Here is a 14,100-nt window from a genome sequence, read left to right as displayed (position 1 = left end):
AGAGAGGAGGAACTGAAGTCATTTCCAGCACAGGCTCTGCACTGTCTTCCAGTTTCCTATGGAGTCTAGTCTTAATTTCAGATGTTGACAAGGAGGAGGAAGTAAAATGAGGAGGGGGGACAGAGGAAGAGCAAGGGGACTAGAGGACAAGAAGAAGAGGGCTCTGACCAGAGGTGAAAAGGCCTCGGGATTACTAGGCTATGTCTTCAGGCTTAGAAAAGGCTTACATACCAGGCTGCTGTTTTTCATGTAAGCATTGTATATCCACCTGAACATTTTTAGCTGTATGCATCTATTACTTTGATTAACAATGTAGACTAAAGCAGGAAAGACTTCCATTAGACAGGAAACTGAAGAGTGTCAGAGCACTGCCCTGGCAACTAGAGAGATTAAGATACCCAGGGAGCCAGGGGGCCCAGGGGAAGGGCAAACAGCACCTTCCATCTAGGCCAGAGTGAAGAAAATGAGCCCTTGTCTATACTGTATTCAGTACTTAAAAATCTGGATTTTACTATAAGCAAATAATATCTCAATAAAGTAGGCAGGGCTTTTTGTTGTTGTTTTTCTAATGTGACGGCTGCTGCGAAGCCTGAAAGGGAATACAGGTGAAAGGATTCTGCTCAAGACCTTCCAAAAAACCTTTGACTGGGCACAGAGGGTGTGAAGCTCTCCAGGCCTGGACAGCCTCTCGGGAGGCTTCATGCAACACTCTCCCGCTAGAGGGCAGTAATCCCCAGCCACCGCACTCTGTCCTCAGCCCCAGGCGTGGGCAGGGACGCAGAGGGACCCCGGAGGACACAAGGTCCCCAGTGGCGCACTGAGCTCAGTCCTGGAGCCCATGAGTCGCTCACCCCGCGGAGAGACCGAGAGCGGCAGGCCCGGAGGGTCTCACCTTGGGGGAAGGGAGCCTGAGCTCCAGGGCACACAGTGACCTCCTCCGGCCCTGGCTGTCGGGCAGCCCTGTCCCCCACCTGCGGAATGCAGAGGACGGAAGCGGCACCCGCCCCTGGCCTGTTTTCAGGGTGCAGGACGCCGCGGCAGTGGCTGCCGAGAAGAAGCTGCGTCTGCGTGAAACCCACCCTGCGTCTCCTGCGCCGCTGCCCAACCAGGCTGGCGGAGCCTCGCCACCGCGCCTGTCCTCCCAGACCCGCTCCACCAGCAGAGCAGGTCTTCTCAGCAGTAGCAAGCCCCACCCACAGATAACTCAGAGATCGCTCTTTGGAATGACAAAGAAGCATGGCCTAGAACTGTTCTGCTTAATTGTCCCTCATGCTAAATAGGCGGATAGCCAGGCGTCGCCAAGGAGGGGGCTGCTAGGGGGATAAACTGAAAAGCGCAGAGGGGAGAGACCAGCCACTGCCCACGTGCTGTGACCCAAGGGCCACCGGGGACCCTCCCCGGCCCTGGGGCGACCCCGCCCCTGGGTGTGCGGGGGCTCCAGCCCTCTCCACAACCTCCGCCCCGCCTGGCTCACTGCCATGTTTGCCCAATTCCCCGGACCAGACAGAGCGGCTGCCGCGCTGAGGACTCGCCACCGGCTCCAGCCTGTTAATCCGGGCTGCTCCCGACCGACCCCTACCCGTGGGGCTCTCGCGGGCCTGGCCGGAGGTCGCCAGCTGGGCAGGTGCAGCCGGGAGCAGCGCGCGCTCGGTGAGTCGCCCGAGCGGCTCTGGAAGAGTTGATGGGGATCAAGGGGGAAAGAGGGAAGGTCACGGAGGAAGGTGATTCTTTCCATTCCTATCTTTGCTGGCTGCCCAGCGACCAGCAGAAGCTAAGGACTAGGGAGGCAGGCTAGAGAGCTACAGCCTCCACGGTTTTAGGGGCAAATTTCCCCAAACTGGGATTCACTGGCTCTGAGCACTGACCTGCCCCAGCCTAGAGACAGGAAGCTCGCGGCGAGGTTTTCTCAGGAAGGGGAAGGGAGGCCGGGGATATCCTCCAGTATGGAGCACTAGCTCTGAACCCAGGTAGAGGCCTAGACTTAAATCCTTTCCTACTACTCTGGGCTGGGCAGTTCTGTAACTTTACTGAGCCTCACTTTCCCCATCTATAAAATGGGAATATAATGCTACCTCCCAGATGAAATCAAAAGGTGCTGTAAAACGCTGCACAGATAGGTCTGCATTTGCCAGAGAAGATTCACTATTTTTGGTCTCATGGGGTGCACTTTGGGCCAGGACTATCCTCTCCAGGATGAGGTCAGGGTGAGGGGATGGCCTCCCTGACCAGGAATCACATGGGAACACAGACAAGAGCTCTGCTCCAAGAGACCCTGTGGCACTCTGGTTACTGGCTGTTCAGGCCTTTGCGTGGGCCGCACAATAGACAAGGACAGTTTTCCTTAAGGAGGACATCCCTCACCAGACCACCTTCTCAGACACCTTCTCTTCAAAAAACTGAGAACCCCTGTTGAAATTATGAACACCTGAAAACTCCCTGCTACTGAGCCAAGTTCTCATTTTGCAGGTGGGAACTGCAAGGTCAGGGATGGTTACATGTATGAGTTGGTAGAACTACCTTCCTCTTATGTGATAGAACTACTCTCTCTTATGTGTGTTTAATGCTGCGTGCTGCCTTCGCTGTTAAGCAAAGGATAAATGTGGGGCCATCTGGGCAGCCAGAGAAGAAGGCACCAGGGTCAGACTGGCATGCTCCCAGGACTGCGCTCTGCAGGGTTTACTGGGGCCCTCTGGGTCCAGGTGAGGATGAAATGCAGCACCAAACAGGAAAATGGACTCAGGAAAGCCACCCTCACTCTCTGCACCTGGGATGGACCCTGGAGTTTGGAACAAGACCTTGCTCTAGAGGGACATGGTCCTGGCCAGTTTCGAGCCAGAGCAGACTATTGTTTGCCTGTTGAGCAGGGGCCCCCTTCTCCAACACTTCCTTCCACGCAGTCTTTAAAATCTGCTCCTAATACTGGATCTGCATCCGGATCCGGAGAGGGCTGAACCTTCAGCTTGCTGCCCTTTCCTGTAAACAACAATCTGGCAGTTTTGTCAGGAAGAAGTTTAAGTTGGAAGGTAACATGCGATGACTGCCATTCTGGGCCATGCTCCTCCACAGCTGCGCCCCAGAGCAAGAGGCTGCGCACACAGAAAGGTAAGGCACCGAGATCCAGCCCCAGGTCTCTGGACTCAGCGCGAAGGACGAGTCTTTCTGCCCGACCGTCCTATCCTCTAGCCTCCCAGTGTTGCTCTCTGCCCCAGCCACCTTGCCACTCACCCCTGCCCACCCCGCGACCGGCGCAGTGGTTTCTGCTTCTTTGTACCCCTGCCACTAAAATGGTCTCTCCCTGCTGCCTGCACTCAGACGTCCCCTCCGCGCACACGCGCGCTGGCTACCCCTGACCGTGGATATCAGCACCCGCTCCCCTGCTCTGCAGTCGAATCTCCGCGGCCCTGGGTGCTATCCCTTTATTCCAAAGCCTCTTGTTCCCTGTCCTCGCAGAGACACGGGCGGGCTGTGGGATTTGCAGGATTTGGACCCCCGCTGGGCAGCTCAGGGCACTTACTAGCGTAAATAAACAAGCTTGCATACTGATTGGGTTTAGGTAGTTAGTTGCCACGCCCCACGCTGTTGGCTCCACCCCCTGATGCTGTTGCCCTCCTGTTGTGGTCTCAGCCCCAGGAGCCAGCCGCTGGATGAGCAGTGATTGTCTCCTAAAGATTTCCCACATTTGTTAAGTTCAATGCCCTGCGATGTTGCCATCCGCTCCAGGGATCTCCGACTCTATCCTTGACCCTAGCCCCGCAGTGGTCCCATCCAGGTGCACTCAAGGGGCTGAGATGAATCCGAATGGATCCCAGATCTGGGGGACCTCAGACAGGACAGAGAAGCGATGAGACGGCACAGTGCAAGGCCTGGCCCAGGATGCTGCAGAAATGGGCTAGGGAGAGCTTCTCGAGGGTCCAGACGGTTTGTTTAACCCATCTTCACGACAGCCCTGAGGTAGGGTTATACTCATTTTACAGATAAATAATAATATATTGGAGTTGAGAGATTAAGTGCTCTTTCACCATGACAGAGCAAGAATTTGAAACTAGGTCGGCTCAATGCCAAAGCTTGTCTTAACCTCCATGTTTTAAGGGGATCTTGAAAAGGAAGCAATGTGAGCAAAGAATAGAGGAGGAGAACCACAGAAAAACGTCGTGTTTCTGGAGCACCGAGCTCTGTACACGAAGAGGTGAGAGTGGAGGCTGGAGAGGTTGCTGGGGATCTTAGAGAGCCTTGGAAATCATAATCGAGAATGTGGACTTGGTCCTGAGGGTGGTGAGGGCCTGACCCCCGCCCCCCCACCCCTTTCAGAGGTTTTATACAGGAGAATAACCCGTGCTCTCTGGCTGCAGTTAGGAGGGTGGGTGCAGGTGGGGGAGGAAAAGCAGAGAAATGAGTGTGGTCTATTTTAGACCATCTTGCTTCTCAATATTTTATTATGCACACATAGAAAATGATTTGTTTTTAAGGTGGAAGATGACCCTTGGGTCTCTAAAATAGTTCCCTCTCTGCTGCAGGAAACACGGGTGGAGGGGCGGTAGGGCAAGTCATGGGGAAATGATATGTTCCTCTTGGCTGCCCTGTGTTTGAGGGAAGTGCAGAAGTCTAACAGAAAGTGGATTCGGTTTCTGGAGTCAAACAGACCGGGTCCAACTCCTACTTGCATCAACCTACTCAGTTAATTGCCTTGAGTAAAATAATCTCTCTAAACCTATTCTTTCATCTATAAGATAGGGATAAGAATAGAATTTTAGGGTTGTGATGAGAGTAAAATGAGATAACGTACTGTGCCTGGAGCATGAAAGTCGCTCAGTCTGACTCTTTGTGACCCCATGGAATAGTCCATGTAATTCTCCAAGTCAGAATACTGGAGTGGGTAGCCATTCCCCTCTCCAGAGGATCTTCCCAACTCAGAGATCAAAGCCAGGTTTCCCACATTGCAGGTAGATTCTTTACCAGCTGAACCACCAGGGAAGCCCAAGAATACTGGAGTGGGTAGCCTATCCCTTCTCCAGTGGATCTTCCCAACTCAGGAATCAAACCAGGGTCTCCTGCATTGCAGGCAGATTCTTTACTAGCTGAGCTACCAGGGAAGCCCCTGTCTGGAGCATAAGTATCTTAAAATGGCAATTCTATTGTTATTTTTATTTATTATTATCAGTAAATCTGAAGCTCAGGAAAAATAATTTCTGAAGTCATCAAAAGGAGATGGAAATCATGAAAATAAAATGAGATGCCCCAAAGAATGTGGATGATGAGGAAGTACTGAGTGGACAGCTGTGGACAGAGGAAGAGGCACCCAAGAAGAAATGGTCAGAGGAAAAGAAGGAAAGCCATCAATCAGAGCCTCGTATCATAGAAGCCACATACATGGCGTAGCTACACAGCCAATCCTCTGTCTCACTTCCTTCCTTCTAACAGAACCTGATGTTGTCAGGGTAAAAGCCCTCTTCTCTGGATGTCTGTGTGCCTTAAAGGAAGCAGCCAAGTGCCCCAACTTCAAACCAGGAAATGGGTCCTCACTGGAAATCCCATTTCCCTTGCCACTGATTGGTTTAGGAAGGTGTATCTCTTACCCTTCTGGCCAATGGGACTTAATGAAAAGTCAGGTGGGGGACATCTAGAAACAATTCCCTTGATTTAAGGAGATGTACATGCAAATCAAAGCCATAATAAATACCAGTTCACATCCACTAGGATGACTAGAATTAAAAAGTCAGATAGCAACAAATGTTGGTCATGATACAGGAAATTCAGAGTCCATACTGCTGGTGGGAAGCCACTTGCAAAGCAACCTGGCTGTCCATCAAATGACTAAACACAAAATTACCACATGACCCAGCAGTTCCACTCCTAGGTATATGCAAAGGGAAATGAAAATGTGTTTCCACACAGAACCTCCTAAGCAAGTGCTTATAGTAGCATTATTCATGATATCTAGAAGGTTCAACTCAAATATTCATCAACAGATGAATGGATACACAAATGTGGTATATCCACATAATAGAATAGCACTTAGCCATAAAAAAGGAAATCAGTACTGATACCTGCTACAACATGGATGAACCTTGGAAACATTCTAAATGAGAGAAGTCAGCCACCAAAGACCACATACTATATGACTCCATTCATATGAAAGTCCAGAAAAGGAAATCTATAGAGACAAAAAATAGATTAGTGGTTGCTTAGGGCTGGGGTAGTAAGCAGGGGAATGGGATATGAGGTTTCTTCTGGGAGGTAAATATTCTGAAGATGATAATGATTACACATATCTGTGAATATACTAATCACTAAACTGTATACATTAAATGAATTGTATGCATGTTAGTTGTATGTCAATAAAACTATTTTAAAAGAAGCAACAACAATAAAAGATATACATAAAAACACAGACTCTTCTCCACATTGTCTTGTTTAGATGGGATGGCTGGAAGGGTACCAGCCATCTTGCTGCCTGCGTGAGGATGATGTCTACACAACAAGAAAGGCAGAATCACAAAGATCCCAAGAAGCCCAAAGGAACCTTGGCAGCAGCAAACCCTGCTCATCTTGTTATGTGATGTGATGAATTGTTTACACCATTTTGAGTCAGTTTTTGTTGTTATTCTCCAGCAATCGTGTACTTTAATCCCCAAGGAGTTTCATATAGGAAAATAATTGCTTATGAAAACTTCAGAGGTGCTGGATGGTCAGGCTCAAGCTGACCCTCCAGGAATGTCTCCTAGAAGCTGCAAAACTGACCCATTGTTGGAGCTACTATTTTGTCCCCCTCTGTCAGGAGGGTGGGACACAGGAAGCCACCCCGGCAACGATTAAGTTCAAGGACACAGTGCAAACACAACATTGTAAGTCAACTATACCCCAATAAAATTTTTTTTAAAGAAACACAATGTATTACTTGTGACTTTGGAACCAGCAATGTGGTTGTGACCTCATAACCCAAAGATCTTTGCTCCCTATCAGCACCTGCGAAGCTGGCGAATGAAACTGGAATACTGATTGAGAAAACTTACCCACCTCCTTGATCTTACCACCAGAAGCAAGCAAGGCAGCAGGAGGATAGCCTTCACTTGACTTCCACCTTCTGGATATCTCCCATCTAAGGACCAACTCCTACTTCTATCTCAGATCTCTCCTCTGAAGTCATTTTTCCTTCGGCCTGATATATATTTGTGTATACATCTACATGTGTATATATATATATGTATATCTCCTTTCAAATGTTCTAGGATCTGCTTGTGAAGGTCTTTCAATTCTGGTTTACCTGAAAATACCTTTGTTTTGTCCTCATTCTTGAATTTTTTTCCCTAGACAAAGAAGATAGACTGGTAGTTATTTTCTCCTCTTTTTTCTTTTATCTATTTGCTTTAGTTCTTGGGGGAAGGAAGGCAACATACATCTGGACAATTTGACTGTTCCCTTTCCCCACAGGGTGGACCAGATTGTGAGATGGAGCCTAGGGACCAGAAGGTCTTCCAACACAGACACAGCAGATGAAATCACAGCAGATGAAATCACAATGATGGGACATGTGGTCAAGGGGGAAAAGCAGGTGAGTGTGGGATGGAGTTTCACTGGTGTGGCAGAGCTGGTCATTGGCCAAGAAGCTCTGGGTGGTCTCAGGGTAAGAACAGGGGAGGGTGCATGTCTCAGAGCCACAGCCCAGGAGAATACGTACCTGGCCCTGGGAAGGCACAGTCTGTGCCCACACGGCCCCTGCCTGACCGACCTGTGGCTATTTTCTTTCAGCATATAAATATTCTCTTTCACGAAGGCCTACTGCCTACAACCACTTCTGATACCAAGTGGCCAGAGTTCAGTATGGGGAATAGAAGCCAATAGAAAGAGAATCTAAATAGGCAGTTAGGTACTAAAAATCAGTAGGTGCACTCAAAGAATAGGCTGTAGTTTGGGCTGCCAGGAAAGACTCTGAACACCCAGAAATAACTCTCTGGAGGAGGCACCATTTGTGTGACAGACAAGTATAAAGGCCACCTCAGAACTCAGCTGAACTCACTTGTTAGAATGCTTCCATAACTGCCGTTACACCCAAAGTTGGACTGGACACTGGAGAGCTGAAGCTGCTGCAGGAAAACCCCATGTCTGCATAATCTTTTTGTGAGGAGAAAGCGTGAAAACTACAGAAACATGGCCTGTTTCACTTCTGCTTTCTTCATTTTTTTTTAAATTGGAGGATAATTGCTTTACAACGTTGTGTTGGTTTCTGCTGTCCAACAAAGTGAATCAGCTACAGGTATACATATATCCCCTCCCTCTTTTTTCCTTTGGCTCCACTGTGTGGTTTGCGGAACTTCCCTGACGGGTAGAAACTGCGCCCCTTTCAGTAGAAGTGCAAAGTCTTAACCATCAGACCACTAGGGAAGTCTGACATCTGCTTTCTAAATTCTTAAAACCTAACTTGCAAAACCCAACTTCAAGGGAACCTACAAAATGTAGCTTTGGGTTTCCCAGTCTTTCACGATGTCAGAGGATCCTCTAGAAGGAGATAGGAATCCCTGTTGTCAAATGGCAGGCGATGTAGGGGCCTGCAATGCCATCTAATTGGGATAATTGGATTTGACAATTAGAAAATCAGGTGGCTCTTGAGAGGACTGTGTCAGGACAGCGGTGGTGAGACAGCCAGATTCTGGTGAAGGAAAGTTAACACGACATGAGCACTGAATTCAGCAAACGTGGATGGTTTGAAGTTTCCTGTGAAGGGAAGAGGAGATGGAGGAAGTAGATAGCGGGCACATCCAGTTTCAGGGAGAGTTTTAGTTGCTTGTTTCTGTAAGAATGGTAGAGAATCAAACACATTTATGGATGGAAAGGAAGGTGCCAACTGAAGAGAGCAGAGGGAGCAAATAGACGCATGATGGTTGGAGAGCTTGCAGCTGGTGGAAAGGGATGCTCTTGATGTATGGAAAGATGCTTGGATATTTTGCTAAGGGACAAAAGCATGCGTATTATAAAGCAAACATTGTAGGATTCTTTCCTGTTTTAAAAGTATATTAGGTACTTTGAAAACACTCACTTAATTGTTAGATAGCCCTCATAGAGACCAAAATCAGTTTTGGCAAGGCTGCACCACGGAGATGGAGCAGCCCCAGCCAATGGCATCAGCTTGGGCAGAATAAGAGTGGGCAAGGGTGGGGTGGAGGACAGCAGACTTCTGCAGGCCGCGTGGCCACAGGCTGGCTTGCTCCGTAGGCCTTATGCTCGAGTTGTGATCCCAGCTCACCTTCCCTCCCACGTGCTGAGAAGCAGTCAGCCAGCAGTTGTTCTTGAACCAGCCTCAGAGACCTAGACATAGCCTCTCCCCATTGCATCCAGCCTCAACTGTCGTGGAGCCATTCAGGCTCCCCATCGTCATCTGGGGCCACATCCTAAAGAGCACTGACATGATTGCTGTCCAGTCCTCTTGTGTGGGCTTCCCTGGCGGCTCAGACAGTAAAGCTGCCTACAGTGCGGGATACCCAGGTTTGATCCCTGGGTGGGGAAGATTCCCTGGAGAAGGAAATGTCAACCCACCCCAGTACTCTTGCCTGGAAAATCCTATGGAGGGAAGAACCTGGTAGGCTACAGTCCATGGGGTCGCAAAGAGTTGGACACAATTGAGTGACTTTACTTTCACTTTCCTCTCGTGTTTCCTGTTCCCCTACCCCAAATCATGATCACAAAGATTCACTGACCAAGGCTGACGTGTAAGTACATGACTTCCTTGAAAATAACTTGAGATGGCTTTAACTTAGCTTTACTCAAACCTGTCTTATCCCTCAACATGGCTATTTCTTTTCTTTTTTTTAAATTGAAGTCTATTGACATACAGTAGTGTGTTCGTTTCAGGTATACAGCAAATTGCATCACATAAATATACTTTTTATTTCAGATTATTGTCCATTATAGGTCATTACAAGATATTGAATATAGTTCCCTGTGTTATATACTTAATCCTCTTTGCTCATCTATTTTATGCTTATAAGTTTATATCTGTTAATCCCAGATTCCTAATTTATCCCCCTCCCTTTCCTCTTTGGTAATTGTAAGTTTGTCTTCCATGTCTGTGAATCTGTTTTGTATATAGATTCATTTGTATTATTTTTTGGATTCCACATATAAGTGATATCATATAATATCTGAATCTGCTCAGAATGATGTTCTCTAGGTCCATTAATGTTGCTGCAAATGGCAATATTTCATTTTTTATGGCTAATATTCCATTGTTTATTTATACCACATCTTTATCCATTCATCTGTTAATGGACACTTAGGTTGCTTACATGTCTTGACTATTATAAATAGTACTGCTACAAACATTGAAGTGCATGTGTCTTTTTTTAGTTAGAGTTTTCATCTCTTCTGGATAAATGCCCTGGAATGGGATTGCTGGATCATTGGTAGCTGTATTTTTCATTTTTTAAGGCACCTCCATATTGTTCTCCATAGTGGCTGCACTAATTTACATCCCCACAAACAGTGTAAGAGGATTCCCTCTTCTCCACATCCTCACCATCATTTATCATTTGTAGACTTTTGGTGATGGCCATTCTGACTGCTGCGACATGGTACTTCATTGTGGTTTTGTGGTTTAATAATTAGCAATGTTGAGCATTTTCTCGTATGCCTGTTGGCAATCTGTATGTCTTCTTTGGAGAAATGTCTATTTAGGTCTTCTGCCCATTTTTTAGATCAGTTGTTTGTTCTTTTGATATTGAGTTGTATGAGCTGTTTGTATACACTGGATACTAACACCTTGTTGGTCACATCATTTACAAAGTTTTCTCCCACTTTAGGTTGGCTTTTCCTAGTTTCCTTTGCTGTATGGAAAGCTTGTAAAGTTTGGTTAGAGACTAAGTTAAGAAAACATTGATACAATTTACGTCAGAGAATGTTTTGCCTATGTTCTCTTCTAGGAGTTTATGATGTCATGTCTTATATTTAAGTCTTTAAGCCATTTTGAGTTTATTTTTGTGTCTAGTATGAGGTTGTGTCCTAACTTCATTGATTTGAATGAAGCTGTCCCAACTTTCCCAACACCACTTGCTTAAGAGACTATCTTTTCTCCATTGTATATTCTTACGTCCTTTGTCAATGATTAATTGACCATAGGTGTTGGGTTTATTTCTAGTCTCTCTATTTTGTTCCATTGATCTATATATCTGTTTTTTTTTTGTGCCAATACCAGTCTGTTTTGATTATGCAGCTTTGTAGCATTATCTGAAGTCTTGGAGGATTATGCCTTCAGCTTTGTTCTTTCTCCTCAGGATTGCTGTGGCGATTCTGGGTCTACTGCAGTTCCATATACATTTGAGGATTATTTACTCTGATTTTGTGAAAAATGTCATGGGTATTGTGATAGGGATCACCTTTAATCTGTGATTGTTTTCTGTAGTATGGAACATGGTTATTTCTTGGGCTAACCTAATATATACGCATGCATATATATACATAGATACATATCTATACACACACACACACATATATATATGCTGTGTTGTACTACTGAAGCCACTTCAGTCGTGTCTGACTCTTGAGACCCCACGGACTGTAGCCTGTCAGGCTCCTCTGTCCATGGGGATTCTCCAGGCAAGAATACTGGAGCGGGTTGCCATGCCCTCCTCTAGGGGCTCTTCCTGACCCAGGGATCGAACCCTTGTTTTTTATATCTCCTGTATTGGTAGGCAGGTTCTTTACCACTAGCACCACCTGGGAAGCCCCCACATATATCTAATATCTTGTATTATTATTTTATGTGCATTGTAAGTGTGGGGTCATTTTTAATCACACTATTGGCTCCAGGTTTTTTGTCTTTGGGTGAAGGTAGTGCCTAATCATGTGAATTCAGGCTGAAAACCTATATGAGCGTAGGATCAGGAATACAGATTCTCAGGGGAGATCCCCCACCCCAATTTGATTAGCATCAGAATCCAAGAAAGGCAGTTTCCCTGAGAATTTGGACCCACCCGAAAACTTTAAATGTTGGAGTTATCAGATCTAGCATATCAAATAAGTATCCTTAATATAATAAATAAAAGAGAACCTTGAAAATATGACAGAAGACCAAGCAGGTGTGGAATAAAATCAAACAACTACTAGAAGTAAAAAATTTAAATTTAAAATTCAATAGGTTTAACAGCTGATTAGATACAGCTGACAGGATGATTAGGGATATGGAAGATAGAAGAGCTTACCTGAACTATAACCCAGAGAGACAGAGAGATGGAAAATATAAACTAGAGCTCTAAAAGACACAGAAGATAGACCAAGAAGGTGTATCATATATTCAATCATAATTCTAGAGAGAGAATAAAGATGAGGGAAGAGGCAATATTTGAAAATATAATACAGAACTGCTTTCTATAGATGATAAAGGACCCTAATCCAGAGTCAAGGAGCCAAAAAAATTCCAACTATGATTTAAAAAAATGCACACTCAGAATCATCATAGTAGAATTGTAGAACACTATGTTAAATATTAAGACATTAAATAATGTACTGCATTTTATAACATAATGGAAGTTGAATATAACTTTCAAAGTGTTAGAGAAAAAGGAATGAGGAAAATAAAAGCCAATCCAAAAGAAGGCAAGAAAAGAGAGAGAAACAAAAGATAGAAAGGCATGAAAAAAGAAAACACAGTGTAAGTTGGAAAAAAATAAATATATCAATAATTGCACTAAATTTAAATATTTTGACATAAAAGTGCATTTTAAAAACAAACATTGTCAGACTGAGTAAACAAAATCCAGCTATTTGTTCTTTATAACAGACATACATTTTTTAAACGTATAGAAAATTTGGAAGTAAAAATGGTGGGAAATGATGTGCTATGTAAATACTAAATAAAAGGAAGATCATATAGCTATATAAGACAATATTTTAAGGAAAAATATTTTTTTAATAATTTAATTAATTAATTTATTTGTCTGTGCTTGGTGTTCACTTCTGTGTGGGCTTTTCTCCGATTGTGAGTAGAGGCTCCTCTCCAGCTGTGGTGCGAAGGCTTCTCACTGCAGTGGCTTCTCTTGTTCCAGAGCACAGGCTCGAGGGTGCTCAGGCTTCAGGGCTTTCAGCACGTGGGCTCACTAGTTGTGACTCCCAGGCTTAGTTATTCTGTGGTATGTGGGATCTTCCTAAATCAGGAATCGAACCCATGTCTCCTGCATTGGTAGGCGGATTCTTTAGCACTGAGCCATCAGGAAAGCCCCAAAGGAAAATATCTAAAGGGGAAAAAGTTACTAGAAATAAAAAGATGACTGTATAATGATAAAATATTCAATTTTCCAATAAGAATAACAATTTTAAGCTTCTATAAAACTAATTCGATAACTTGAAAAATGAGCTGAAGTGACAAAATTACATGGAAAATTTGGCAAGATCACCATCTCATGAGCTATTTCAACACACATTTCTGTGATATGCAGAATAATCAGTAGAAAATCATTAAGGATATAAAAGATTTGAGCAACACAGTTAACAAGCATGTAGAACTCTATATTAAATAACTACAGAATATATGGTGTTTTGAAGCATCTGTGGAATATCTACAAAAATGGACCATTAAAAATTAAATGCTGTGGGGTGAGGGCATGGATGAATAGGCAGAGCACAGTTTTTTTAGGGTAGTGAAAATACTCTATTTAATACTATAATGGTAGATACATGTCATTAAACATTTGTCCAAACCTGTAGAATGTACAACACAGAGAGTAAACAGTAATGGAAACTTAGACTTTGGATGATATGATGGGTGGATGTAGGTTCATCAGTTGTAACAAATGTACTACTCTGGTGGCAGATAATGGGAGAGGCTATGCATTTATAGGGGTTGGGTGTACATGGGAAACCTCAATACCTTCTTCTCAATTTTTCAGTGAATCTAAAACTGCTGTTTAAAAATTAAATAAAGTCTGGGGATTTCTCTGGTGATCCAGTGGCTAAGACTCTGTGCTCCCAGTGCAGAGGGCCCAAGTTCAATCCCTGGTCATGGAACTAGATCCTACATACCATAACTAAAGATCCCACATGCCGCAACTAAGACCCAGTGCAGCCAAATAAATAAATATTATATCATCTGCAAACAGAGAGAGTTTCACTTCTTCT

At 44.9% G+C, this 14,100-nt stretch overlaps 1 protein-coding gene across 11 annotated transcripts in view; it reads left to right on the top strand.

Moving 5' to 3' along the window:
• Positions 1–784: 784 nt before the first annotated feature.
• PIGZ (phosphatidylinositol glycan anchor biosynthesis class Z) overlaps positions 785–14,100 on the top strand; it is a 32,185-nt gene continuing 18,869 nt past the window's right edge. For 3 of the 11 annotated variants that reach the window (XM_070466194.1, XM_070466191.1, XM_070466184.1), the window contains exons 1-2: positions 785–1,650; positions 7,429–7,549. The gene's annotated coding sequence lies outside the window, so the exon portion shown is untranslated. The other 8 variants (XM_070466186.1, XM_070466187.1, XM_070466188.1 and 5 more) reach the window with 8 other exon arrangements.

The sequence above is a fragment of the Odocoileus virginianus genome, chromosome 4 (assembly GCF_023699985.2).
Source record: "Odocoileus virginianus isolate 20LAN1187 ecotype Illinois chromosome 4, Ovbor_1.2, whole genome shotgun sequence".
Taxonomy (NCBI): domain Eukaryota; kingdom Metazoa; phylum Chordata; class Mammalia; order Artiodactyla; family Cervidae; genus Odocoileus; species Odocoileus virginianus.
Note: the sequence above shows the minus strand (reverse complement) of the source record. Positions and strands in the feature narration are given on the sequence as shown.